This window comes from Pongo pygmaeus, chromosome 10, assembly GCF_028885625.2.
Source record: "Pongo pygmaeus isolate AG05252 chromosome 10, NHGRI_mPonPyg2-v2.0_pri, whole genome shotgun sequence".
NCBI classification, from domain to species: Eukaryota; Metazoa; Chordata; class Mammalia; order Primates; family Hominidae; genus Pongo; species Pongo pygmaeus.
Window position 1 is genome coordinate 88,165,685 of NC_072383.2, and position 26,964 is coordinate 88,192,648.

Consider the following 26,964-nt stretch of genomic DNA (forward strand, 5'->3'; position numbering starts at 1 on the left):
TCTGTTAGCTTTTGTTTATCTCTGTCTCCAGCCTTTCTGTTCAACATATTCCTACAATGTGGTTCCTTCTCCCTTAGTTCATTTTCTGCCAGAGTTCTCCTGGTGCTGGTTAACAATCCTTCATTTCATAACTACACAGACAGTAGTTTTAACCTTTAATTGCTCAAGGTTTGCTATAACAAAGGAAGAGGGTCTGACATCAGAATGACGTGGGACATAAGAAAGGACTGATAGTGTTTTGTAAAAGAGGAGTAGAGGGATGACAATCAAGAACATTGAATTTGTTCTTTGACATGTCCTTATGCTGTTGTAACGCTAAATCCAAGAACTGACAGTGTATGCCAGCCTACAGTGTGTCAAGCTTGTGCTCGGGGGCCGCTGGAGAAGGAGGCCACTAGAAAATGCTTGGTTAGATGGGATTATATGGCTTTGAATGGAAGAATCTTCCCTTCAGGCCTTCTCCTTTCTGCCTACCCTCCTTATACTCTTTGAAGGCTATGCTGGAGATTGCTTGAGATCAACCTGCTCATGAGATGGGCTCCATATCTGCTTTATTACCCAGATGTCATCCTGCTACCTGATGTTGATTAAATACGGCATCTTGTTATCACAAAGGCCACTTTCCAGAGACCAAGTATGACAGCAAAAGCCAATTCACGTCACAGATTCATCAGTTTTGGGAAGAACATAGCCTTTTTCACTGTTTAATTCCCATCTATTCCTTGGTGTAAGTAAATTCTCTCTGACTTCTTTAAGATGGTTTTGACTTACTTAGAAATACAGTTGCATTGTTATACTATCTGACAGTATATTAAAGATAACATAATTCCATGTTGGCTTTCTATTCTGAGCTGTTCCCTTTCATCTCTTTCTCATCATTTTCTAGTATGTAAGGTTTATATCATGTTGGTTAAAATGTTATTTTTAACTAAAATACATTTTTCTCATCATCTAAAATTCTGCTCAAAGTAAAAAAGTTGGGATGACATGAAAGACTCATAATAGATCAGTTGTTAAATTCAGAGTGTATCTTACGGATAAAAGGCAACCATTAAACATCATGGTTTCAGAAAATGTTTAATAGCATGGAAAATCCTTACTATACAACTGAAAAGCAAAATACAAAGCCATATATATAGTATAATTCTAAGTAGGTAAAAAAATAGATAATATATACAAATAAAAATATCAGAAAGAAAACACCAAATGTTAACAGAGTTTATATCTGGTACAAGTTTATGACTTGTATTACATATTCTTTTTTTGTGTTTCTATGCTTCCCAAATTTTCTCAAGTGTGCATTCCATCATAATTAAAAACATAAATATTGTGAAATTTTTGCTTAATGACCCCTTATCTATACTACCTTTTCAAGTTACATCTTCTAGTTCTGTGATCTCCCCAGAAACCTCCTCTCCTTTCTATTTATTGCCCTTTGTATCTTTAAATACTAAGCATTTATATGTACATATGGACAGCTCTCATTAGTGTTTATGTATTTAAGCTACTTTCTTATTACTTATGTGTATGGTTTCATGTTTTTATAAACAATATATAGAGTTGCTTGGTATATAGTAATCAGAAATATGTTTTTTTTTGTTAAATCTTGGTGTCTTAAGAAGCAGAACTGCCAAGAAAGTGTAGGTTGGCAAAGTGGTTATGAAACACTCTGTGCTAGGCACGTTTCTGTTACCTCATTTACTCTTTACAACTTAACTGAGACGAAGATGGACTCCTTTCCACAGAAGAAATAATGGCTCAGTTGAGGGCATAGGACTTGTCATACGTCACACAGCCCAGTAAGTGCTACCTCTTTCAGGTTTGTCTTCTTGCCTTGACTCTTCTACTTGGTCACAAACAAGTCTATCTGTTAATGTGTACACGTGTAGAGAACAATCACACAATTTACAATGTAAGTTTGGGAATGTGTGACAGAAATATGTGTGTACATGCATTCTTTAATGTTTGTTATTTCGTGTCACAGTGATGTTTTATGCATATTGTATGTAAGTTCCTTGTTGTCAGAGTAAAATGCTCTTACTCCTTTTTTGTTGTTTTTTTTTGGAGACAGTCGTGCTCTGTCGCCCAGGTGGGAGTGCAGTGGCGCGATCTTGGCTCACTGCAACCTCTGCCTCCCAGATTCAAGCGATTCTCCTGCCTCAGCCTCCCAAGTAGCTGGGATTATAGGCATATACCACTATGCCCAGCTAATTTATTTTGTATTTTTAGTAGGAACAGGGTTTCACTATGTTGTCCAGGCTGGTCTCAAACTCCTGGCCTCAAGTGATCCACCCACCTCAGCCTCTCAAAGTGCTAGGATTACAGGTGTGAGCCACTGCACCGGGCCTCTGATTCCTTTTTAACTCCCTACAGTTACTAGAACACAGGGCCTTCCATCCAGATTCTCAACACGTGCTCCTACCAAGCCATTAAATCTTAGTGTTATATACCAGACACAGCATACTGCTATTTTGGATTCAAAGATGGCTTGGTGTGTTTCATTATGTTAGGATTATATGTAGATGGATAAGAGATAATGAGACAACAAGGATTTCCAGACAAATGAAACATTGAGTGTGAAAGCTATAGCTATGATCTCATGTGTATTTTTATAAAATTGAGAGAATTAAAATTGGCCGATTTGGTAGTTAATTTTTAGACAAGAAATTGTCTAAAAATTGGAAAATGCATGCATTATTAATGCTACTTATATAACTGCTACTAGCAGAAGAGTCTCTTAAATTAGTGATATTTTCTGAAGTGTGAAAGTATAGTAATAGTCATTGAGTTCTAAATATATTGCCACAATGAAGACACTTTGGTAAAGTAAACAAGAAAAGTTGTAGTTCTTAGATTCTAAGTATATTGTTGAACCAGAATATTTGATCAGATCAATAATGAAATGATAATAATGGGAATGCCAGCAACAAAAACAAATCTACTGGGCTTTCTCTCATTTAATTTTTATTTTATTTTTTAAATTTTTTTAATTTTAATTTTAATTATTTTTGAGTCTTGCTCTGTCACCCAGGCTGGAGTGCAGTGGCAGTATCTCGGCTCTCTGCAACCTCCGCCTCCTGGGTTCAAGCAATTCTCCTGCCTCAGCCTCCTGAGTAGCCAGGATTATAGGCATGAGCCGCCATGCCCGGCTAATTTTTGTATCTTTAGTAGAGATGGGGTTTCACCATATTGGCCAGGCTGGTGTTGAACTTCTGACCTCAAGTGATCTGCCTACCGCAGCCTCTGAAAGTGGGCCTCTCATTACATTTTAACTTGCTTTATTTAGTATAACTTTATGTGTATCCTAGAATGGATTGATTTTTCAATTAATTGAATATCTAATCATGTGCCTGGTGTTCTGCTGGGTATAACATGGAATACAAAGATAAAAAAGACCACAGTTATTGGCATCAAGAACCTTAGTCTAGTAAGTTGTTTGTATACCAACAAGGACACAACAGTAAATGAAAATGGGAAAAGGAGGAGGAACAATGTGCTGTGAGTATAGAATGAGTTAATGTAAAGACTCCAAGGACTTCTACCAAGTCCTCCAGAGGCCTAAAATCCTACTAGGATATGATGAAGATGGTTTTCCTAATAACTTCACTGTTCCTTTTCCAAAAGATGTGTAATGTTAATAAAGGGATGAACCATGTAGTTCTGATCCAAGGCAGTGTCACGTTCAAAGGAACTCAGCCACCAATAATAATTTCAGAATATCTCAAATACTTTACTTGTATTTCTCACATATCATGAAGGGGATTGTATTAGTCCATTTTTGCATTGCTGTAAAGAAATACCCTAGGCTGGGTAATTTGTAAAGAAGAGGTTTAGTTGTCTCCTGGTTCTGCAGGCTGTACAAGCATGGCCCTAGCATCTGCTTCTGGCTAGAACCTCAGAAAGCTTACAGTCATGGTGAAAGGGAAGGGGAGCCAGCACACATATGATGAGAGCAGGAGCAAGAGAGAGGGGGTAGGTGGTACACTCTGGTAAGCAAACATATCCCACATGAACTGTGAGAGCAAGAACACACTCATTACCAAGGGGATGGTGCTAAACCATTCGTGAGAGATCTGCTCCTGTGATCCAAACACCTCCCACCAGGCCCCACCTTCAATATTGGGGATCACATTTCAAAATGAGATTTGGAGAAGACAAACATCCCAACCATGTCAGGGACACATAGCTCTCAGAAATTTTCCTAAAAAATGTTCTTTTCTCTTTCCTACAAGCTGCCTTCACACCCCACAGCTATTCTCACTCCTAGCTTCTCCCCTGAGCCATTTCCTCTGCCTCCAGCTTGGGCTGTTTTTACTTTCCTCTGCCCACCCTCTCCTGTGAAGTCTTTTTCTTCTTCCTACCACCTTGCAGGCATTGCTTCTTTCTGTTGGTTCTCTGACAATTCTCCATTACTGATGCCAAAAGCATTGCTTTCTTTTAACATGTCTTCTCTTCTCAGAAGATAGAGGAGAGGAAGAAGCTGAACAAAGCCAGAATCTTGTTTTGCAGACTTGGCAAAACTCTTAAAGGAGTAGTTTTTCTGTCCTTAAGAGGTAAAAATCTTTCTTAAAGCCTACCAAATCTGAGGTTCTGCACTTTATTCTGTTCATCTCTTGCTCATTTAATTCTTCAATTTGAGCTCTGTTGCCTATTCCTTTTTGTATGTCTGTTACTGCACATTTCATTGTAGCTGATTTCACTCAGAAAATAGCCTTCAACTGTAGAAATGTAGGTCAGCATCATATATATTTAGGATGTCATTCATATGGAAGATAAAAGACAAGAATCCCTATTGCAAATTTCTTCTTTCCTTAATCCATTCTAGTACATTTCAGCATTGTAGGTTTTGGTACTTTGATTTTTCTTATCTCGTAGGAAAAAAAGCGGGTTCTTTCGTATTAATATTCATGACCATGTATACACGTGACACAATAAACCACCATTAAAGAGATTATTAACCCAAACATAATATTTTCTAAAATTGATCTAATAAGTAAATAGCTATGACCATCAGCATGTGTATTGTAGGAATGAATTTGATGAAGTATTCATAAATTACGGGTTGAGGGATGAATTTTTGAGTAGCTAAGGGGCTCTGCAACTATGCTGGTTGACTGCTTATACACACATATACACACACACAGTTTAATAATTACATGGGGTATAGAAAAATAGTTGGACAAATAAGTCTCATCCAAGTCTTTTCCTACCAAATTTGTCTCCAAACTAGGAATGCTAAACAGCTCAAAACTAGTGGACGTGAGCTTTATCCAGTTCTCTGCTTCTTCCCACTCTAGTTGGAAGTGCTAATGAACTGACAGCTCGAACAAAAGCCAGCGCACAGTAGTAACTCACATTTTTATTGCATAAAAAATGACCCCCCCGCCAAATCAGAGCACAAAATGATGCAAGATAGAAGGGACTTCAGTGTATCCTGTTCATTTCTATACTTCGTATCTGATCCCTGCATAATCACAGAGTGGCTAAAAATGATTCATCTGAAAGACCTATTTAAGGAAGGAAGTGAAAGTCATAGGCTAAAAAATGGCCCATAATCAGGTGCTGACAGTTGTGTGTTGAAAGGTTCTATGTAAAGCCAAACTTTCCAACCACAAAAAGGGACCTGTTTTGTTCAACATTCTGGAGCAAAGAAATTAAGGGGAAAGCTGAGCTAAGATGAAAGGCCTAGAAATAGTTTTAACTTTCATGCTTGACACAGGAAAATAAAAGAAACCTACTGAGTAGATTAAACAAATAAATGTCCAATCATGCATTTAATTTGAATTCCGAGGAAAATCTGTCAAATTTGTAGAAAGACTCCAAAGTTTATTTTTGGTACAAGATAGGCCATCTCCTACGCCAAAAATTGAAACGCCTCATAAAATTGTATACAGGTGACTTGGCGATTCAGTGGCAGACTGTTCAGATTGTTTGTTATTGATGTCCCTTGCTGCTTGCTTGTAAATTCATGTACAGATTCATTCACTCATGCATTTATTCTTTTTTTTTTTTTTAATTCAACACATACTTAGTTACTTATTCATGCTGGGCATTGGGCTAGGCTTTGGAGACACAACAAATATCTCTTCCTCTGTTAAGAGACTTAGTCTAGGCCGGGTGCTGTGGCTCACGCCTGTAATCCCAGCACTTTGGGAGGCTGAGGCGGGTGGATCACCTGAGGTCAGGAGTTCAAGACAGACCAGCCTGGCCAACATGGTGAAACCCCGTCTCTACTAAAAATGCAAAAATTAGCTGTGCATGGTGGTGGGTGCCTGTAATCCTAGCTACTCAGGAGGCTGAGGCAGGAGAATTGCTTGAACCCAGGAGGTGGAGGTTGCAGTGAGCCGAGATCACACCATTGCAGGCCAGCCTGGGTGAGAAGAGTGAAACTCTGTCTCAAAAAAAAGAAAGAAAGAAAGAAAAGAAACTTGGTCTAGTTTGTCAGAGAAGAAAATGAACTTTTTTCTTTCTTTTTTTTTACTCTACAGTACTGTAAGTGCCATGACAAAAATAAGCCCATTCAAAATGCCAATTCAGACTGGGAAATCGAAGAAGGCTTCTGGGAAGTATTAATTGCTGAGCTGAGATTTGAAAAAGAATGGGTTTAGCCAGATGAAGGAGAGGCACTAGAACATGGTTGCTAAATGCATGGATTCTACAGCCAGGCTCTCTGGGCTCAAGTCTTGTTTTTTCCAGTAACTATGCATGACCCCAGGCAAGGTTCCCAACCTCAATTTCTCAGTTCTTCAATTTCAACCTCAATTTCTCAATTCTTCAACCTCAGATTCCTCAATTTCTCTATGAGTGGGGGTAACAATAGTACCTACCACTTACCTCTCCCAGGTTTGTAAGGATGAATAAATGAGTTGATATTTCCAAAGTACTTGGAAGAGTGTGTCTCACTTAAGTGTTACATAAGTGCGTGATGAATAAATACAGGGGGAGGATGGTGAGTGTCTTGGGTAGCAGGTACGGCTGGTGCAATAGCTTGAAATGGCATGCATGCTGCATTTAGAAGACAGTAAAGAATAGAACGCAGGGTCCATGACTGAGGAGCATCAAAAGATAAGGCTGGAGAGACTTGAAGGCTTTGGTAAGGAATGTGGTTATTTTCCTAGACACCATGAAGAACTCTGGAAATATTTTAAGCAAAGAAGTGAAAAGATTATATTTGCATTTTAGACAGGTCAGTCTGGCAACAGTGTGGAGAGTGGAGTGCATGATGGCAGGCAACTCTTGGAGGCAGGGAGGCAAATAAGGACAGTGTTTCCAAAAATTGCCTGATAACCAGACTCATCTGGGGTGCTTTTAAAATATGCAGATCCCCAGACCCCTTTGCAGTCGATGCTGACTCAGATGACTTGGAGCAGGTTGGGTAATCTATGTTTTGAACAAGCAACTCTGATGATTCCTGCCTTTTCGGATTTTGCACTGAGTTAGGTGGAGGTTGTAGGCATCTATGCCTTGTTTAAATGAGGATTTAAACAAGAGGAGTAGAAACAATGTGGCTGGAGAGAAGGCAGCAAATTAAAAAAAAAAAAAAATTAAAGCCTAGCACGTTGGGAGGCCAAGGCAGAAGGAGTTTGAGATCAGCCTGAGCAAAATAGTGAGATCTCGTCCTTCCATAACAAAAATTAAAAAATTAACTCGTTGTGGTGGCTCATGCCTGTAGTCTCAGCTACTCAGGAGCCTGAGGTAGGAGGATTGCTTGAGTTCACAAGGTGGAGGCTGTAGTACATACCACTGTACTCCAATCTAGATGCAGTGTGAGACCCTGTCTCAAAATGAAACAAAACATAATGATAAAGCAGTAAGACTTGGTGCCACATAGGAAGGAGCCTAGAATGACACTCAAATTTTTGGCTTTGGTGACTGTGCAGATTGTGAAAGAATTTGAAAGAAAAGCAGATCTGGAAGTGAGGTTAATGAGATCAGATTCAGATAGGTTGAGTTTGAAGTGTCAGTGAGAAGAGTCTATTCAGAGGTTGCAAACATATGCCCGAGTGCAGAAAAGAGATCTGGGCTGGAGACATGTAATTGGAAGTTGTTAGCACATAGGTAGTAACTGAAGCTTTACAAACTCCAACGTTTAATCAGTGGGGAGAACATAATCCCATTTTATTTGTTCATTAATTTATTCACTTAATTATTTATTCAACAAATCAATTTTAAATGCATATTTTGTGCTAGGTGCCCTGCTACCCACTTTTTCTATGCGGGAGACTGTGAAGAAATAGCTAAGAGGAAAAGAAGGAAAAGAGTAGTACTGTCAAAGTCAATGGAGAAGATTGTGTCAAGTGATACTGAGACTCCAAATGAGACAATGAGAGAAAAAGGTCCCCTGGACTTAGCCAGAAACAAGGAGGTCATTAGTAATTTGGGAGAGAATAGAATAGATTCTGTTGAGTGATGAGTAAAGAAATTGGATCAGAGGTGTGGCTTGAGGCATGAATGGGTAGTGAAAAAGTGAAGTTAATGAAGGAAGAAGAGAGAAAAATGTGGCAAACTGCAGATATAGTTATAAAATCTTCTACCTGTTTGCCTGTCCCTTTGCAATATTTCTTTGCAGCTACTCCCATCAAGAGGTGGAGTTTATTTCCTCACCCTTTGTACTGGGCTTGGCGATGTGACTTTATTGTGATCAATGGGCCATTAGCAAATGTGATACAAACAGAAGCTTGAAATGTGATTGTGTATTGGGGCTTGCCTGCTCTTGCTGCTTTTGGGAGACTTGTGACTGCAACCAGGTAAATATAAACTTGGAGCAATTTGCTGGAGACCTGTGGCCAGTCATCTCTGTTACACTGCTGGCAGCCAACAACAACTAACAGTACCAGCCACCAAACATTGAGTGAGATGTTGAATCACTCCCTAGCTGATCTACTCACTGACTGCAGCTGCATGGGTAAGCCTTGCCAATTCTAGCAGAAGAACTGCCCAGCAAAGTCCTGCCCAAATTATTGATTCACAGAACAATGACTATTATTTTGAGACACCCAGTTTTGGGTGTAGTTTCTTACACAGCAAAACCCAACTGATGTAATAAGACATTGTCTGAGTGTCATGGATTTCAAATGTCTAAGTTCTCTGGAGGTTTGTATCTGTCTCTGGGACTTTTGGCTGCAATAGAAGGTCAGAAAACCTATAATTGTTCTTAGTCTCTTTTCTCTTCCTAACACATTGTTCCAGATAGAAACAAAAAAAGAGTAGTATCCTAGAAATAGAATAACTGGGTTGTATAGCATTATTGATTCATGCCATGATATGGCTGAATCTTAAAATAATTACTTTTTTTAATTGAGCAAAAGAAGCCAGACCAAACAAACACAAAGAGAGTATATATTGTGTATTTCCATTTATTTGAAACTCCAGAAAATGTATAATCATCTATAATGAAGAAAGCAGATTAGCTGTTGTCTGGGGATGGGGTGAGGAAGGGAGGGACAGATTACCAAGAGGCATGAAGAAACTTTTAGGGATGATGTATATTCATTATTTTGACTGAGCTGATAGCTTTATGGGTGTATACTCTGTACATATGTCAAAACCCTTAAAATGATACTTTTAAAAAAGATATATAGTTTAACGTGCAGTTAACCCTTGAACAACTCAAGGGTTAGGGGTGCTGACCCACTGTGCCGTCAAAAATCTGTATACAACTTGTAACTCTCCAAAAACATAACTACTAACAGCCTGCTGTTGACTGCGAGCCTTACAAATAATGTAAAGTCTATTAACACATATTTTGTATGTTATAGGTATCATATGCTGTATTATCACATTGAAGTGAATTAGATAAAAGAAAAAGTTATTAAGAAAATCATAAGGAAGAGAAATATATTTACTCCTTTTTTTGTTGTTGTTTTTTGAGACAGAGTTGTCTCGCTCTGTAGCTCAGGCTGGAGTGCAGTGGTGTGATTTTCGCTCACTGCAACCTCCACCTCCTGGGTTTAAGCAATTCTTCTGCCTAGCCTCCCTAGTAGCTAGGATTACAGGCGCCCACCACCGTGCCCGGCTAATTTTTGTATTTTTGTAATTTTAGATTACAGGCGCCCAGCACCATGCCTGGCTAATTTTTGTATTTTTAGTTGAGTCAGAGTTCCACCAAGTATGCCAGGCTGGTCTTGAACTCCTGACCTCAGGTGATCCACCCACCTTGGCCTCCCAAAGTGCTGGGATTACAGGCATGGGCCACTGCGCCTGGCCTGTTTACTCTTAAGTAGAAGTGGCTCATCATAAAGGTCTTCATTCTTGTCATCACATTGGGTAGGCTGAAGAGGAGGAGAAAGAGGAGGGGCTGGTCTTGCTGTCTCAGGGGTGGCAGAGGAGGAAGAAATTCACATATAAGTTGATCCTTACAGTTCAAACCCATACTATTCAAGGATCAACTTTAAATCAATTATACCTCCATAAAGCTGCTAAAGAGAAAAAGAGAAAGAAAATCTTTGAATTGGCTTCTTATTCACAAGTGTGGAGTCAGAATAATGATACTCCAAAGATATGCATGTCCTAATCTCTGGAGACATAAGTATGTGGAACTGTGTAGGACTGTGAACATGTCACCTTACATGGCAAAGGAGCTTTGCAGATGTACAGTGATTAAAGGAGTAGACTTGGAGATCAGGAGAGCATCTTGGATTAACGGTGTGGGACCAATGTAATCACATGATCTCTTAGAAGAAAAGAGCGTTTCTCAGTTGGGTCAGAGAGATGAGACGGAAGAAGAAGGTGGAGAGATTTGAGGGAATCAACCTGACTTTGCTGGATTTGAAGACGGAGCAAGAAGTTTACTTGCCAAGCAAAGTGGTGGCCTCTAGAAGCTGGGAATGAGCCTCAGTTTACAGGAAGCAAGAAGACAGGGACTTCAGGCCTACCTCTACAAAGAAGTAAGCTGCAAATAACCCAAATGAGCAGGAAATGAATTCTCCCCTAGAATCTTCAGGAAGAAATGCAGCCTACAGCCTCTTGATGAGACCCATGCTAGATTGCTGACCTAGTGAACTATAGGATACTCAATTTGTGTTATTTTATGCTACAAAGTTTATAGTAATCTGTTCCAGCAGTAAAAGAAAATGAATACAAAAAGTTTTCATGGACAGAAAGTTGGAATTATTGACTCAAGCAGCTGTTTGAATGACCTGAGCTCCCAGTTATAAATCACAAATAATTGAGTTGATTGTATTTTGCCATTGTTTACTGCATGCTCCTTTCTCAACAACTTTAGGCTTACTCACTTTTTAAAATGCAGCTCCAGCCACAGAGTTGTTCTGCCATAGGTTGGTTGGGGTGTAGGGGGTGAGTAGTTCTTATGTCCTAGTCTGAGGCATACACAAGTTACATTTTCTGCAAATATAGAAATATTTTCTCATTAAACACTGGTCACATCAAACATCACATGGCAATTTTTTCGGGTGTGTGTGTGTGTACAGATTTTGAAAGCCAACAAATTTCAAGATAAAACATTGTACACTTTTCCAGACACCTAAAAACTTCTCAGGTTTAATAGTCTGTAACAGGCTGTTTCAATTTAAATACTGGCTCCACTCTATACCTCACTGGTTGCTTAACACTCTGTGCCTTAGTTTTCTTATCTGTAAAATGGGATGACAGGGCTACACTGAACATAAGGATTAAATGAATTTGTCTCTGTAAAGCACTTTTAACAATGGCTGGTACATTGTAAGCACCAGTGAATGTCGGGTTGTTAATTGTTATTATTACAATGATGTCTTTGCTGCCAGTTAGAACAATTTCCAACTCAACAGTGGATTCACCTAACTTCATGTGTCGTAGCAGAAGAAACCTCAATTTGCTTGTGTGTCTGTCTCGCCAAGAAAATACAGGTCACTTCCTCTGGCTTTCTTGCCTTAAGAGTTCCTGTTTCTGCCGAAGCAGAAGCAGGAAGAGAAAGTGACACAGTGATGTTTGCTGAGCAGAGCAGGATTCTGTCCAGTGACTTCTTTTTCCCCAATTAGGAGGGTGTGTTGGCAAGACATGGATTGTTCTTTACACTTTCCCCATCTTTTCAGCTTTTTCCAAGAGGCCTTGATCTCTATCCTGAGGCTTTCCTCATCAGCACATGACAGTGAGCTGAAAGATTCCTAAAGTTCTGTTGTCTCTCAAAACAAAACAGAACATTCCAACCAAATTTAAACAGATCCATTTACAATTTTATTACATATCAGCTTTCCTGTGTGGCATTTATTTGAGGAAAGGCTGTCTCAGATATGAGGGAGTTGGTTTTAGAAAATTAAATCAGACAGACTAAAATGACGATCTGATTCACGAGAGGAAAGAAGATACACTATGTGATAGAAGAGTTATTTTGGGGGAACTTATTTTCGTGACTCTGAATGCCCAGAGGAGAAAACATATGGATGGTATTGCTAATTTAGTACCATGTCTGCTTCAGGCTCTATGTGCAGTTTTCTACAGACTGGGCAGCCGACTCTTTGGTCTCCATTTTTGAATGGAGTGCTGCAAGAGATGCTGTCTGACATACGAAACAGTCAATTGAAAATAAAGTAGCAGAGTAAACGTAGGCAGTTTTCTTCACTGTGGTTACAAGATGGCAGGGCCTTCCAAATTTGCACACTGTACATTGAAGTGGAAGTGGATGCTAGCTCTAAGAGCTCTGTGTGGGCGGCCTTGAGAGTGGGTATTTTGATTTGAAAATTTTGTTAGTTGCCATAGTAATTGTCACAATTATGTGGTTTGTTCGATCTTTGTGATACTGAACACCTATTAGCAGCACCCAGAAAGCGGTGTGTTTTAGTTTTTTTTCTTGTGCATACTTACAGAGAGAAAAACAATAGTGTTTGGTCAGATTTTAAGATGAAGTAAAAACAATAAAAAGGTATCACATATCTTTATGTAAAGTGTGTTTATTTTCTTAATTATTTTTTAGTCAGATTTTTCTTCAGCAGAAAAGTCATCAGGAAGTGATTTTTTTTCTTTTTCCAAAACAAGGAGACACAGAAACCAAGGTTACAAAGCTTTGTAAAAAGAAGAACAGGAAACGCTCCTCTTGTTATTAATGTGTTGTGTCAGCAATGATGCTACTCAAGTTCAGGCTGAAATTTAAGCTGAATCAAAAGCAAGTGTGTGTTTCTACTCCCTTTGCATTTGTGGTGCTCACCATGGCCACTGATTATTTAGTCCTTGATTGCTTTCCTGGACTGTTTTGCAGGTGACTTTTGAAACATGGAGAGGCATTATTTGGCTAAACAAACTATTTGTATTGCAATTGTTACATAAACTTGAATGCCTATAGCTAAATCTTCACAGCTTTCTTTATTTTTGCCTCAGAAGTATTTTTTTTAACCCATCTGAATATTATTTTCTAAATTAATTAAATGTAGAGATATAATGATAAAAATAAGAGTATCTTGTTTGGGTTATTTCTGATTTTTATCAGGAGATAAGGCCGGTTCTGATCTTTGACAGAGCTCTATGACATGGGAGCTGAAGTGGCTCCATTGGTTGGCTGACTCATGAGAGAAGGAGAATGTGGGAGAACTGCTTAATCTGCAGTCTGGATGGCCATGCATGTGGAGATGGGAACAGGAGGAATTGACTACCTCTTACTGTTTCCAGTCAAATTTCCTGAAAGACTTTGGGATGAGTGAGTGATAAATGGTGTTTATTACTTTTAATACACAGATATGAGGGAGTTTATTACATTTAATACACCTATGAAGTGATCAATTAAGTATTAAATAGCATGTCACAACACTGAAATCTTTTTATAACTATTGATTTAACTGCCTTTGATACTTATTGTCAGTATTTGTGCTCTAAGTGCATTTTTGTTTGTTATTAAAAACACTTTGACTGTGCAAATTGAAACGATGAAACACCTCTACACACCTATTAGAGTGGCCAAAATTCAGAACACTTACAGCACCAAATGCTGGCGAGGGTGTAAAGCGGCAAGGACTCTTCATCATTGCTGGTGGAAACATAAAATGGTACAGCCACTTTGAAAGACAGTTTGGCAGTTTCTTAGAAAACTAAACATACTCATACAGGTTTAGATACCAAGGAGCAAAATTGCTGAATTGTGCTCCTTGGTATTTGCCCAAGGGACTTGAAAACTTATGTCCAAACAAAACCTGAACACGGATGTTTATAGCAGATTTATTCATAATTGTCAGAATTTGGAAGCAACCAAGATGTCCTTCAGTAGGTGAATGGATAAATAAACTGTGGTACATCCAGGCAATGGAATATCATTCAGCACTGAAAGAAATAAGCTCTCATGCCATCAAAAGATATGGAGGAACCTTAAATGTATGTTACTAAGTGAAAGAAACCAATCTGGAAAGGGTACATACTGTAGGATTACAACTATATGACATCCTGGAAAAGGCAACACCCTGGAGACAGAAAAAAGATTAGTGGTCGTCAGGGGTTAGCAGGAAAGGAGAGATGAATAGGCAGGGCACAGAGGATTTTTTAGAACAGTGCAACTACTTTGTTTAACACTGCAATGGTGGATATATGTCATTATACATGTGTCCAGTTCATGCAATGTACAACACCAAGATTGAACCCTAACGTATGCTATGGACTTTGAGTGATAATGATGTGTCAATGTAGGTTCACCAATTATAACAAATTTATTACCCTGGCAGGGCAAGTTGATTTATGGGGGAGGCTATGAAAGTAGGGGACAGGGGTTATATGGAAAATCTCTGTACCTTTTGCTCAATTTTGCTGCAAAACTAAAACTGCTCTAAAAAAGGCTTTTTCTAAAAAAATTCTTTGATCCTAAGAATTCTACCAATCAGAAAAAATGGCCAGGAAACTATACACTCTTGGCAAATTATTTTAAATGAAACCATTTGCTGTTGAAAAGTCATCAGTTTTATGGTTGGGCCTTCCTATGTAATTTTCTGTTAGAAATGTTGAGGATTATGCAAATGTACAATTTTATTAAAAAGGAAATGATGTAGAGTGAGACGTAGACTCAACTAAGGCCTTCAAAATTTTATTAGATATATTAAATAATGCATAAACTTAAGAAAAATGAAAAAGTCACAAACCAGTATTAGCTTCATAACAAATTGTTTCTTTTTTATTTATATATTTTAAATTTAATTTTTAATAGCTAAGACATTATTGTGGTTCAAAAACCCATAAGATGTTATACAATGAAAAGTGTTGTTTACATCCAAATGTCTTCCTAACTCAGCCCCCAGTTCTAACTCTATAGGTAACAGCTATTATTGAGTCCTTGAGTAGTATTCTAGAATTTCTTTATGCATATACAAGCAAATATATATATATATATAATTTTCTTCCTACTCAAAAGATTACATACTATACACACTCTTTTCACTTAACAAACACTATTCTATACTGTTTCACTTAGTTACACTATTTTCATTTACGATAACTTGGATACCACTCAATTTCCGTATATGGAGACTTTCTGCATTCAGTATTTAATAACCACCTACAAGTATATGACATGGATATACACTATTTATTTAGCTAGATATATATTGGTGGACATTAGGATATTTCCAAATTTTTCATTGCAATGAGTAATCTTGTACATACAATATTTCACATATTCCTTATGTATGTCTGGGGTTTGCTAGCAGTAAAATTTCTAGGCTGAGAAGTATATGCATTTGTAATTGGTAAAGATATTAGCACATTGCCTATTTATACTCCAATCAGCAATACATGAGAAAATACTTTTCCCCTCAGAGTCCTATCAACAGATTATGTTAGCTAGCTTTGGATTTTTGCCAAATGAGAGGTCAAAAATTATATTCATTTGTGGTTTCAATTTACTTTTCTTTTTTTAAAGAGTGAAGTCGATTATCTTGTTATTTATTTAGGAGTAATTTTATTTCCTTTTCTATGTTCTGAATGGGTCTTACCAATTTTTAATATTAGGGAGTCTAGCCTTTTGTTTGTGATATGAGTTGCAAATATTTCTCTCAGTTTTTCTTTTTAAAGCTTTGTTTACAATGCTTTTTTTCATGAAAATATTTGATTTTTCAAATGACAAAATGTATTAACATCAACTTATGACTTTGGAATTTTGAGTCATAAAAGTTTAGACAAACCTTCTTAACTCAAGATTTATAATGAAAACTTCCAAGTTTTCTTCTTCTTTTTTTATTGTTGCACTTAAAAACATTTCCATCTGTGATATATTTGGAATTTATTATGGCAAATGAGGAAAGACATGGATATTACTTCACTTATCCCTAGACCACTTATTCACTAGTCTTACTTTTTCCCAATGATCAGAGATGGTGTCTTTTTTATACACTTAATTCCTGAATTATCTGGGTACACTTCTGGGCTTTCTATTTGGCTAATGAACCAGTATGATACTGTATTTAGGCTTTTAAAACTATTTTTATAACCTTTAGTACTAGTCCCTCTTCTATGTTTATTTTTCTTATTAAATTTAGCATCAGATGATGTAGCTTAAAACTGTAGGATTTTCACTGAGATTATGTTCAATTAAAAATTAATTTAAGGAGAATGGACACATTCACAATATTGAGTGTTCATAACCAATAACATGGTCTATTTGTAGAAAGGCTATTTTGTGGCCTTCAGTAGTATTTTAAGTTTCATTTTTAATAGAACTTACATTTTCTTGATAACGTTTATGTATTTTTTTCTTTTCTGTTGCTATTATATATGGAATCATTTCATTAAATACTCTGACGTTTGATGATATGACAACTATTGATTTTTGTACATTGATTTTGTGCTTGATTATTTTACTGAATTCTATTACTGTTTGCAGTAGTTACTAGTAAAACTTCTGGAATCTTTCAGTTATACTACCATGTAATCTATAATTAGTGAAACTTTTATTCATATGTTTCATTTACATAAAATATAAAATAAATAAATATATATATATATACATATATATCTGTAATCTCTTTCTCTTGGGTAATTGTGTTGACTAGTAGCTCTAGCACAATGTTAAATAGTAGTAGTATTAGTGAATATTAGCCATAAAAGTCTGATGGCTTTGAATGGAAAAAGATACATTTAATCATGATCACATAGCCTCTGTCTATACTATTTCAGTAAATATTTTCTTTATTGTTTTATTTATTTATTGTATCAGAAAAACGTGATGAATTTTCTCCAATGCTTTTTCAGCACTTATGGACAGATCTTACGGTGTTTTCTTTAGATCTGTCAATATGATGAACTACATTAATAAAGTTCCTAATATGAACAGTTATGACTCCATTTGGTGATAATGTTGTGGTGGTTGTTTTTAATGAGCTCCTAAATTCAGTTTGCTAATACATTATTTAGAATATTTACATTATTATTTATAGTATAATTAGTCTCTAGTTAGTGTGATCAAATAATATTATTTACATGATTATACTTTTTAGAATTTATGAAAGATTTTAATTGGGCCAGTCTTTGAAAGGATAGTGTATTCTCTATTTTCAGGTTATAGGGTTTATAATACATTAATCATTTGTATTATATCAATTCTGATACTTAAGTCATTCTAGCTTTATTTACTTTTTGTCCACCTGATAAGTTGTGTACCAGACAGATGAACCAAAGTCTCCCAAGATTAGTGTGATTGTCTTTACTTCTCCTTATACCTCCTGTAATTTTTGCTCTATGAATGTCATTTCTATATTATTTGGTGCTAATTTAATCATTATATCTTCACTATGAATTGCACACTTTGGCATTATCAAGTGCTATTCTTTGTTTTATTTAATACTATTTGTTCTGAATTTCACACGGTCTGGCATAAAGATTGACTTCTGCTTTATATTATTGTTTTTGTTTTGTAGATACATGACCATCCTTTTATTTTCAGCCCTTGTGAATCACTTCATCTTAGATTTTCCTTTGTGTTTGACATACAGTTGGGTTTTGCTTCATGATTCAATGTGTAAATGTTTTCCTTTAGATAGATAAATCAAGGCAACTTGCATTTACTGGTATGACAGAAATGTTGGTCTTTGTTCTTTTATATTAATTCATACTATGTTTCTGATTTATAACTTTTAAAACATCTGTTACTACATGGTCTGTTTGCTTTGCCTGCTTATCGTATTTAGCATGGAGTTTTCCTGGTATTTGGGGAGGTTTACATTTTTATTTTAGTATTTTTATAATTATGTCTTTATATAATACCATTATTCCTAATCTTCAGATATTATCCATTAGTTTCCTTTAATGAACAATGATAAAGGTGGTTTGTTTACTATTCTTTCCTCATTTCTCTTTCTTTCCCCAATTTTAGTTAATTATCTTTCTTATTGTTTTCTAAAGTTATAATGATTATAAGTCAGTTTTAAATAATAGCATTTGACTCCTGGCTATTGCAGACGAAAGAGCTTTCCATTCTACTCACATTTTTCTCCAATTTTTTATAAGTTGAGTGCTCCTTGTCAGGCACATAAAATTTACACTATATTCCTTCATCATAAACTGCACTTTGCATTAGTCTTAATTGTACAGTTACATATTTTCAATAATCACTAGCAGTCATTTTGCCACAGCTTCCCTAGTTGTTTATTGATTGGCAAAAGTTTTTCTTCAAGTTGTTTCCTTGAGAAGTGTCCATGAGAACAGTATTCCACAAATTCTTGTGTATTTAAAATCATCTGTAATTTTTATTCCTGAGGAACAGTTTGGCTGGGTATAGAATTCTTGATTCATCCTTTCTTCAGGGAATATTTTGTAAACATTGCTTTACGTTTCTGGTATTGATAATTGCTGTGAAAAAACCTGATTCCAATATGATTTCCTTTCTTTATAAGTAACTTGACATTTCTGCCTAGTTGTCTAATTCTTTATTTTAAGCATTAAGTAATTTTATTAGTATATGACTACTGATTATTTTGGGTCAGTTTTTTTCTGTCCTAGCACAGTGTATCTCTGTGATACAGAAATTCAAATCTATATTTTAAGAAAATTTTCTTAAATTGTAACTTTAAATATTTGTTTGTTAAAATGTTGTATTTTCCTTTTTGGGTACTCCCTGTATGCAAATATTGGATCTTCTTTGTCAGTCTTTCAGTTCTGTTTTTTGTCGAATACTTTTTTTTTTTTTTTTTTTTGAGACAGAGTCTTGCTCTTGTCACCCAGGCTGGAGTGCAATGGCGTGATCTCAGCTCACTGCAACCTCTGCCTCCTGGATTCAAGTGATTTTCCTGTCCCAGCCTCCCAAGCAGCTGGGATTACAGGCATCCACCACCATGTCCTGCTAATTTTTGTATTTTTAGTAGAGATGGGGTTTTTCCATCTTGGCTAGGCTGGTCTTGAACTCCTGACCTCTGGTGATCTGCCTTCCTTGGCCTACCAAAGTGGTGGGATTAAAGGCGTGAACCACCATGTCTGGCCTGTCAAATACTTCTTTGATCTTTATTCCTATTCATTTTGTTTGCTTTCTTATCTGTACATCTCTTACTATATTTTTTGCTATGTCTGTTCTACTTGATGTGCAATTTTATATTAATTTCTGTTTGATTTAAACATTCTACTTCCTTCCTAACTGGAGCAACATGAGTGGAACTGGTGGAGAAGGAGTCAGGCATGCAGAAAGGTGGTACCAGGAAACAGTATGGTAGAAGATGAGTTTGAAGAGTCAGGCAGGAGCTAGATCATGTAAGCCTTATGCCATGGAAGGAGTTTGAACTCTCTTCCAAATGTGATGGAGAGTCACTGAAGGTTGTTAAGCAAAAGAATGACTCAATCTGATGTGTTGATATGATTACTCTGACTTTTGTGTAGAGAATAGATTGTACAGAGGTGACAGTAGAAGGAAGATCTATTAGGAAGCTACTAAAGTAATCCCAGTGGCTTGGCCACGTTAGTGGTGGAAGAGTTGGTGAGAAATGGTCAGATAACAATTTTTCTTTTCTTTCTTATGTCATGAGTTACAGCAAATTAACCTATATTTGTTTAAATTTGCATGTGTATTTACGAGTGCCTTTTCAGCAGAAATGTATGTTGCCTGTTCAGATATAATTTATTAATTTAGCTAACATTTATTGATGACTTAGCACCAGCACAGTTCTAGGAAGTAACAATACAGTGATAAATAAAAACAGATGCAGTCCCTGCCTTTAAGAACCTGTATTTCAACAGATGAAAATAACAATAAGATAATAAAACAGTTAATATTAAGTAATTACATATTTAGGTAATGTTCAGAACTCTTTCCACATGATATCTCATTTATTCATCACAACTCTGTGAGGCTGATATTATTATAACCTTTATCTTACAGGTGAAGATATTGAGGATAAGAGTGGTTAAGTACTTGCCCAAGTTCCCATAGCTAGCAAATGGTGGGGCCAGATTTTAGTCTAGATTAAGTAAGTTAGCAAATACATAAGGACTATAATGAAACATAGTAGAGAAAATGCAGTAATCAGGAAAAACCTTTCTGACCAGGTACGGTTGAGCCAAGACCTAGTACATGTATGAGAGCCATCCACACAAGAGCTGGGGTAAAAGCATTTCCAGAAAGAGCTAATAATAAGCATGAAGATTTGAGACCAGAATGAACTTGATAAGTGAGGAACAGAAAGGAGGTCTGGATGGTTGGAGGGTGGGCAAAAGGGAAAATGGTACAAGACAAGACTAGAGATCCAGCAATGGACTGTAAAGGTGCGGTGAAATGGGAGAGAAGACCAGTTAGGAGGCTGTCGCAGGAGTCCATTTAGGAGACCATGGCTTGGATTAGATGGTGGCAGTGGAGGTACACAGAAGTGGATGGATGGTTTTGAAATAAGTTCTAGAGGTTGAATTAACAGTACTTGCTAATGGATCTGATAAGGTGATTAAGAGAAAGGAAGTAGTCAAAGATAATTCATAGTGGAAATGTGTAAGAATATCTGAACATAAACCTATAGCATGATTTTAAGTCAAAAGAATTCACCCTTAAACATTTGGTTTAATATGGTGGGAATGAAGGTGGAGTCAGATCAGGATTAACGAAAGACACAAAAAACTTGGATTCCTTGTTCTCATGAAGTTTACAAAATGATGGTAGATTACATTTTCTATTATGCTGTAATACCTAGGTATAATTTTCCCTCATTTTTCAGATGGGGTCCTGAGGCATAGAATGCATAAATGATTTGTCCTATGTCATATGAAATGATAGGGCCTAGATTCTAATGTTTATATTTATTCCATTACTTCATGTTGATTATGTAATATCCAGATACGGACCTAGATAGCTATCCATATACATTGATGTAGATAATCTAGGAAATTGAAACTTTACCTATCAGGGTGCTTTTGAATTTTTTCTTTGTTCGCTCCTGTTTAATTAAAATTGATATTTAAATTTGGCATTTGCAATTACAGGATGCTGATAACAACATTCTCAATTAGGACTGAAGAAGTGTGTCTAACACTCTGGAAAACACACCTCCTAACCGCCAAAGTGCCTGAGTTTATGTAAAACAGAGAGATTTTCTTCGCTGTCAGGTTTTCTGCCTCTCACTTCACTCCCACAGCTGTGTTTGAATATTCAGAAGCAAGGTTGGAGGGAGGAGTCAATTATTTCGGGTGGGCGACTATACCTGAGCTTTTTATTCAGTGGTGAGGGCAAAACACAGTGTAAGTAAAAACAGAGATTTCTGAAATGTTTGAGTTACTATTCTGAAACTTCCAATAGAAAATACACTTACAATGAATTATCTTAAATTAAATTTTAATAGCCTCTAAATTGTATGTAAAGTACTAGCACAGAAGCAGTCTCCTGTGCAGATAAACATCATTAGTGTGTAAGTAGGGAAACTTCTCTGACTTCTACTTCCCTCTGGGTTTTCTAACATCTCTGTGGATTCTTTAATGCCTAATGCGAATGCCAATATGCTTTTCTTTTGGACTCCCCCAGTGGGCCCCCTGTGTTAATAGCCAGCTTTTGACTTGTCGCTCCTGAGAAAAAACAAAAGTGCTAGTTCTTTGCTGAGGTGAAACCTTACTGCCATCTGCACACGCTCATTCTGGCAGCTCCTCGTGATCCTTCAACTCACAGGAAATCCTTAGAGGAATGAAAAGGACAGGCCCACCCCCACAGCAGAGCAAGTTCCCAGCTTAGTCACATCAGTGGGATGAAGGCTGACACGGTGTATTGACAGGTCGGTTTAATACCCAAGTGCTCCTGCAAACTGGTGCATGGCTGCTTGGAAGCCTGGCATGCCCCCAGATGGCAAGGAATTTTGGCTCCTCAACTTGTTCTTCTGCTTGGAGTGGAAGGTTCCCTCTATCCACTCAACTCTTCTGGATTAAGCAAAGCATTTGAGGGGGTTGGGGGGGAACCCAGAGACTTCCCTTGACCACCTGGATTCTGAAAGGGCCATTACAGGAACATGGTCCTGTGGTTAGTGCACTTTTACCACCCACGCCAGGCTAAATGACCACACCCTGAGTGGCCTGGTCCCAGAGCAGCTGTTTAGACTGCTTGTGTGGTCATACCAACCCTCAATAAGAGAAAGCCTGCCAAACCCCAGGAAACTTGGAGTTTAGGTCAGCTTAATGCTTTCCCATTAGGCCCTGGGAAGGAAGAAGGTGTAGAGTGACAGGCATTCAGGGCGGCCAGTGTAACTCTGGTTCAGACATTTTCTGTTTTTGCTGGATTGGTTTTCTGAACAACTGCTTTCTATTTTTGTTTCAAATCTGTTTTATCTTCAAGACAAAATAGGGTATATTACACAAATAAATAAAACCTTTCCACTGAAGAAAGTCTACAAATACATTAATACATCTTGATTTTCACATATAGTTCATGTAGAGTGCCCTACAATAGTCCAGCACCTGTTTTCAAGTTGGAAATGGGCATTTCGAGAACTGGGAGCTCAGAGCATGATCTTTTGGTATCACACAGACCTGTGCGCTTGATGCTTGCTCTGCCTCTTACCCTGTGATCTTGGGGGAATTAGTGAATTTCTTGAAGCCTCAGTTTTCTCATCTGGAGAATGGATGCAATTATTATACAGTACTAGGCACACTGAATTGTTGAGTGACTAATTGAGATCATGTGTATAAAATACTTAACATGGTTCCAGGCACATAAAAGGCTGTAAGTAAATGCCAGCAGTGATATTGTTATTGAAGCTGGTAACACCAGTGCTACACTGAGTTTTTACCCATTTGTGTAAGTTGAAAACCATTGAGAGAGCACAGACTATTCAATGATTGAGCCTATGAGATTTTGGTCATTAGGCCAATTTGAAAAAGGGAAAAATATGTAATGATCAATGAATATGTAATGTTCTTCATAGACCCATTTATAATGCTGCAAATGGATTCAAGGTACTTTTTTGGTAAAATACTCAAAAGTATGAAAATTACTTTTCTTGTCAGGCCCACCTTAAGTTCTTGTCAGGCCCAAATCAGTTGCATGTGTGTGGGTGGGGGGGTGGGGTGGAGGTATGTTTTGCTTTACTCATATTGTGAATTTCTTTTCCTTGTAGTTCATTTAGACTGATGACTCTGAAGAAGAGGTATGCTGCATATAAATATGTGGTTCTCACACATGGGTAGAATAGTGTAAGACTGTCACATGATTGCAGTTTTCAGGATGATTTTATTGTCAATAACAAGGAGTGCCTTCTCACTGTGCCACAATGAGCACTGTTGAAATTTAAGAGGAATTTATAGAATAACAATTAATTTTTATATTGGTTAGGGGAAAAATCTACTTGGTGCTTGAAAATTTAAGGTCATGATAATTTATTGCATCTTATGATATCAAGTTGACCACTTACTAAACTTTTTACTAGAAACAAATCCTTTATATCTTTTTTTGGTATTTCTGTAGATAACATACTTTTTTGAATCCTCTGTGAACATTCAGAATTAGAAATGTAGCCAAAAGACTGAAAAACTGGCATTGAAAAAGTAGCTTCTTTGGAAACGGAATAAAAGCAAAGTTATCCATATCAACCTTGGTACCTCACTTTGCAGGAGCTGATAAAATTCTCTTTCCTTTGGCTGCAATTTATCTCTTGCTAGTTGTACAATACCAGATTGGTATCTTTACTCTCTAAGAAACCCTACCTTGGTTCCCAAGTGCTTTATTGGTACGGATCTATTCTGACTTTGGCATATTGCCAACCAGTTTGACATATTCAGGAGTCTGAGTGAAAATATTCTAGGAACATTGGGAGATGTTTTAATTGCCTAAGATCCACTAGTAGGCATTTCAGAATGTCTCCTAGCTTTTGATTACTGACCAAATCAGGAATTAATGATCTGCCATTTTCCACATTATTGCTTACAAATTAAGAATTGACATTTTATGCTAATATATTCCTGATAAACTTTGCCAGTCATTTTTCTTTCTAACAAATCAAAAATATATTTTCAATTAAAGAATGACTTGAAGATGGGAACTACCAACCCACAGACCTAGGTAGCTGGGGTTTGTCTTTGTTGCTGTTATTCAGAGGCAAAAAGACTTGTTAGGGTGTTTGTTGAGAAGGATGTAACTATGACACTTTTGGCTCAGTCTACCATTACAATTACTAATGACAGTTTTGGGGCTTGGGGAGCAAGCCTAAGATTGTCCTTACATAACAGAACAAGAAGCCTTCAAATGGTGGTGGTGGGGGGGGGCAGAGTTGAGGATATAAAAATAATTTGGCACAAATTATATTTTATGATCTTCCTTGTTGCCCTTCCTTACCTGAAATTTTGTAAAGATGATATCAGATTAAACTGAACTTTAAGGCAGCCTAAAGGGGGGAAGATAAATTACATATATGAATGAATATGACCAGTCTTTCCTCCATACTCCCAGAGCTTCTTAAAAAAAACCTTGTGGTTCACTGTAACGTATTTCACTTTACAATTGGGCATGTTTACATTTTAAAAATGGTAAATTCAAGAGGGTAGAGCATGGCCTCATTTGTTTTTGCCTCCCATCTATGCCCAGTAGGAGTTTGTTGACTGTGTAGCAGTTAAGGGGGCAGTACCATACCTTTACCTTGGTCATGATGGAAGTTATAGGATTATGATCACGTTCTCCATATAAAAATATCCACCACATATCTGCAACCACTCTCTCCTATTCATCAGGCATTGCTTCCCCAACTCCCTTCTCCACATGTATCAGGGCATTTTGAATCCTCAAATGTGTTGTTTCACATGTATTCACCCACATTTACCATATTTTAGTGGAGCAGACACCAAGATTTAGGGCAAGGGTTGAAACTTACGGTTTGTGTAAGATAAACTATAATAGGACAATTCATATGTTCCAGACAAGATAAAGGAAAATCAGCTTTGCCAAAGATTGATTGATAAAGCAAGTAAGAGAGGAGATCCAGTTAGAGAGACATAGAAACAGAAAAACCCTAAGACATAGACATGCAAAGACAGAAATGGAGACACATTCATATGCATGCATGTGCACATGGACACACACACACACCAGCATTCTATGCCAGAGCTGAATCTTCATGAGCATTTTCCTTGACTTAGCCTCTTCATGTTTACTTTTTACCCTAGCCTTTAAAAATTGAGATATCTGACTTATGCTCTTTTTGCAGGAATGTTTTTAAAGATTATTTATTTAAAAAATAAAGACCTGCAAAACACTGAGAGATCCTCATAGACAGTAATCATATCTGTCACATATAAAGCGCGTACTTATATTTATTATTATAAGTGTTATCTATAATAAGTGTTATATATTCTAAGTTTTTCATAAGTTTATAGATAGTGTATGGGAGGAAAACATCTAGAAAGAGTCTGGTCACTTCTATGTTAAATAAGCAACCACCAGCTGCTGGATACGCTGCTTTTTTATTCTTTTAGGCTCCTTCCAACCCCAGCTATTTCCTCTGACCCTTTCTTTTTAAATTTTTTTTTAAATGACGGAAGTGAGGGTAGGAGGAGGCCAGATCAAAAAAGGAAAAAGTTCTTTTCATGATATAGACTTACAAGTAATACATCTTTTATAAAACTGTTTACTTAAGGATAAAAGGGCTCATGGACATCTATGAAATGTAAATCTTGCATAAATGAATAAACAATGACATGTGGCTGCTCTGGCCAGGCGTATCATCATATGTAATGGAAAAAGAAATCCTATTGTTTGGAAATAGGTCTTTATATGTGATTTTAAAGATTTATCAAGTACTTATTCATAGGAAGGAAATGTTAGAATTCATTTTGGAAATTTTATTTTATCAAATTTATAATTGATCACTTTTTGTCATATTAAAACACAAATATTTGATTGGAAAAAAGGAACATGTGACCAAATACACAAACAGCAGTAAATCCTGTAATGCAAACACTAATAAAACTATTACCACATATTTAATCTTTCCTAGATAATTGCCAAATAATCTTCATTTTAAATGCTTTAAGACGTCATTCTGTAAATCAGACTCTCTCCAACTCTAATTTGAAGTGATCCTTCTACTTCTATCAAGGAGTAACAGTTTCTAAATGTCCTCTTCAAACATTTGGTGAAGGAGAAGCAAGTTTCTATGCGTGTTACTTAGAAGTGGTAAGAAAACTCAACTGCAGGACTTAGGGAAGCAGAGGCAGGCAGATCACTTGAGGTCAGGAGTTGGAGAACCCGGGAGGCGGAGGTTGCAGTGAGCAGAGATGGCACCACTGCACTCCAGCCTACGCGACAGAGCAAGACTCTGTCTCAAAAAAAGAAAAGAAAAGAAAACTCAACTGGAATGGATTGAAACATAACTTATAATTGATTATGGTTTTTAAAATGAATGAAAATAAGTCAAATTAGGGATTTTCCTAAGAGTTACAAAGCAATTACTGGTATTAGGATATAACCTTGGAAATCAGTCCAGTTTCAACTTGACTCTCACTCACTGCATCATCTTAATTACTGATCAGTTAATAGTTAATTCACATTAATAATCCTGGGAAGGAAGCACTGAAGTGTCTTCCACCCTCACAAACTTACACACACACTCACACTTAGTGAAAGTC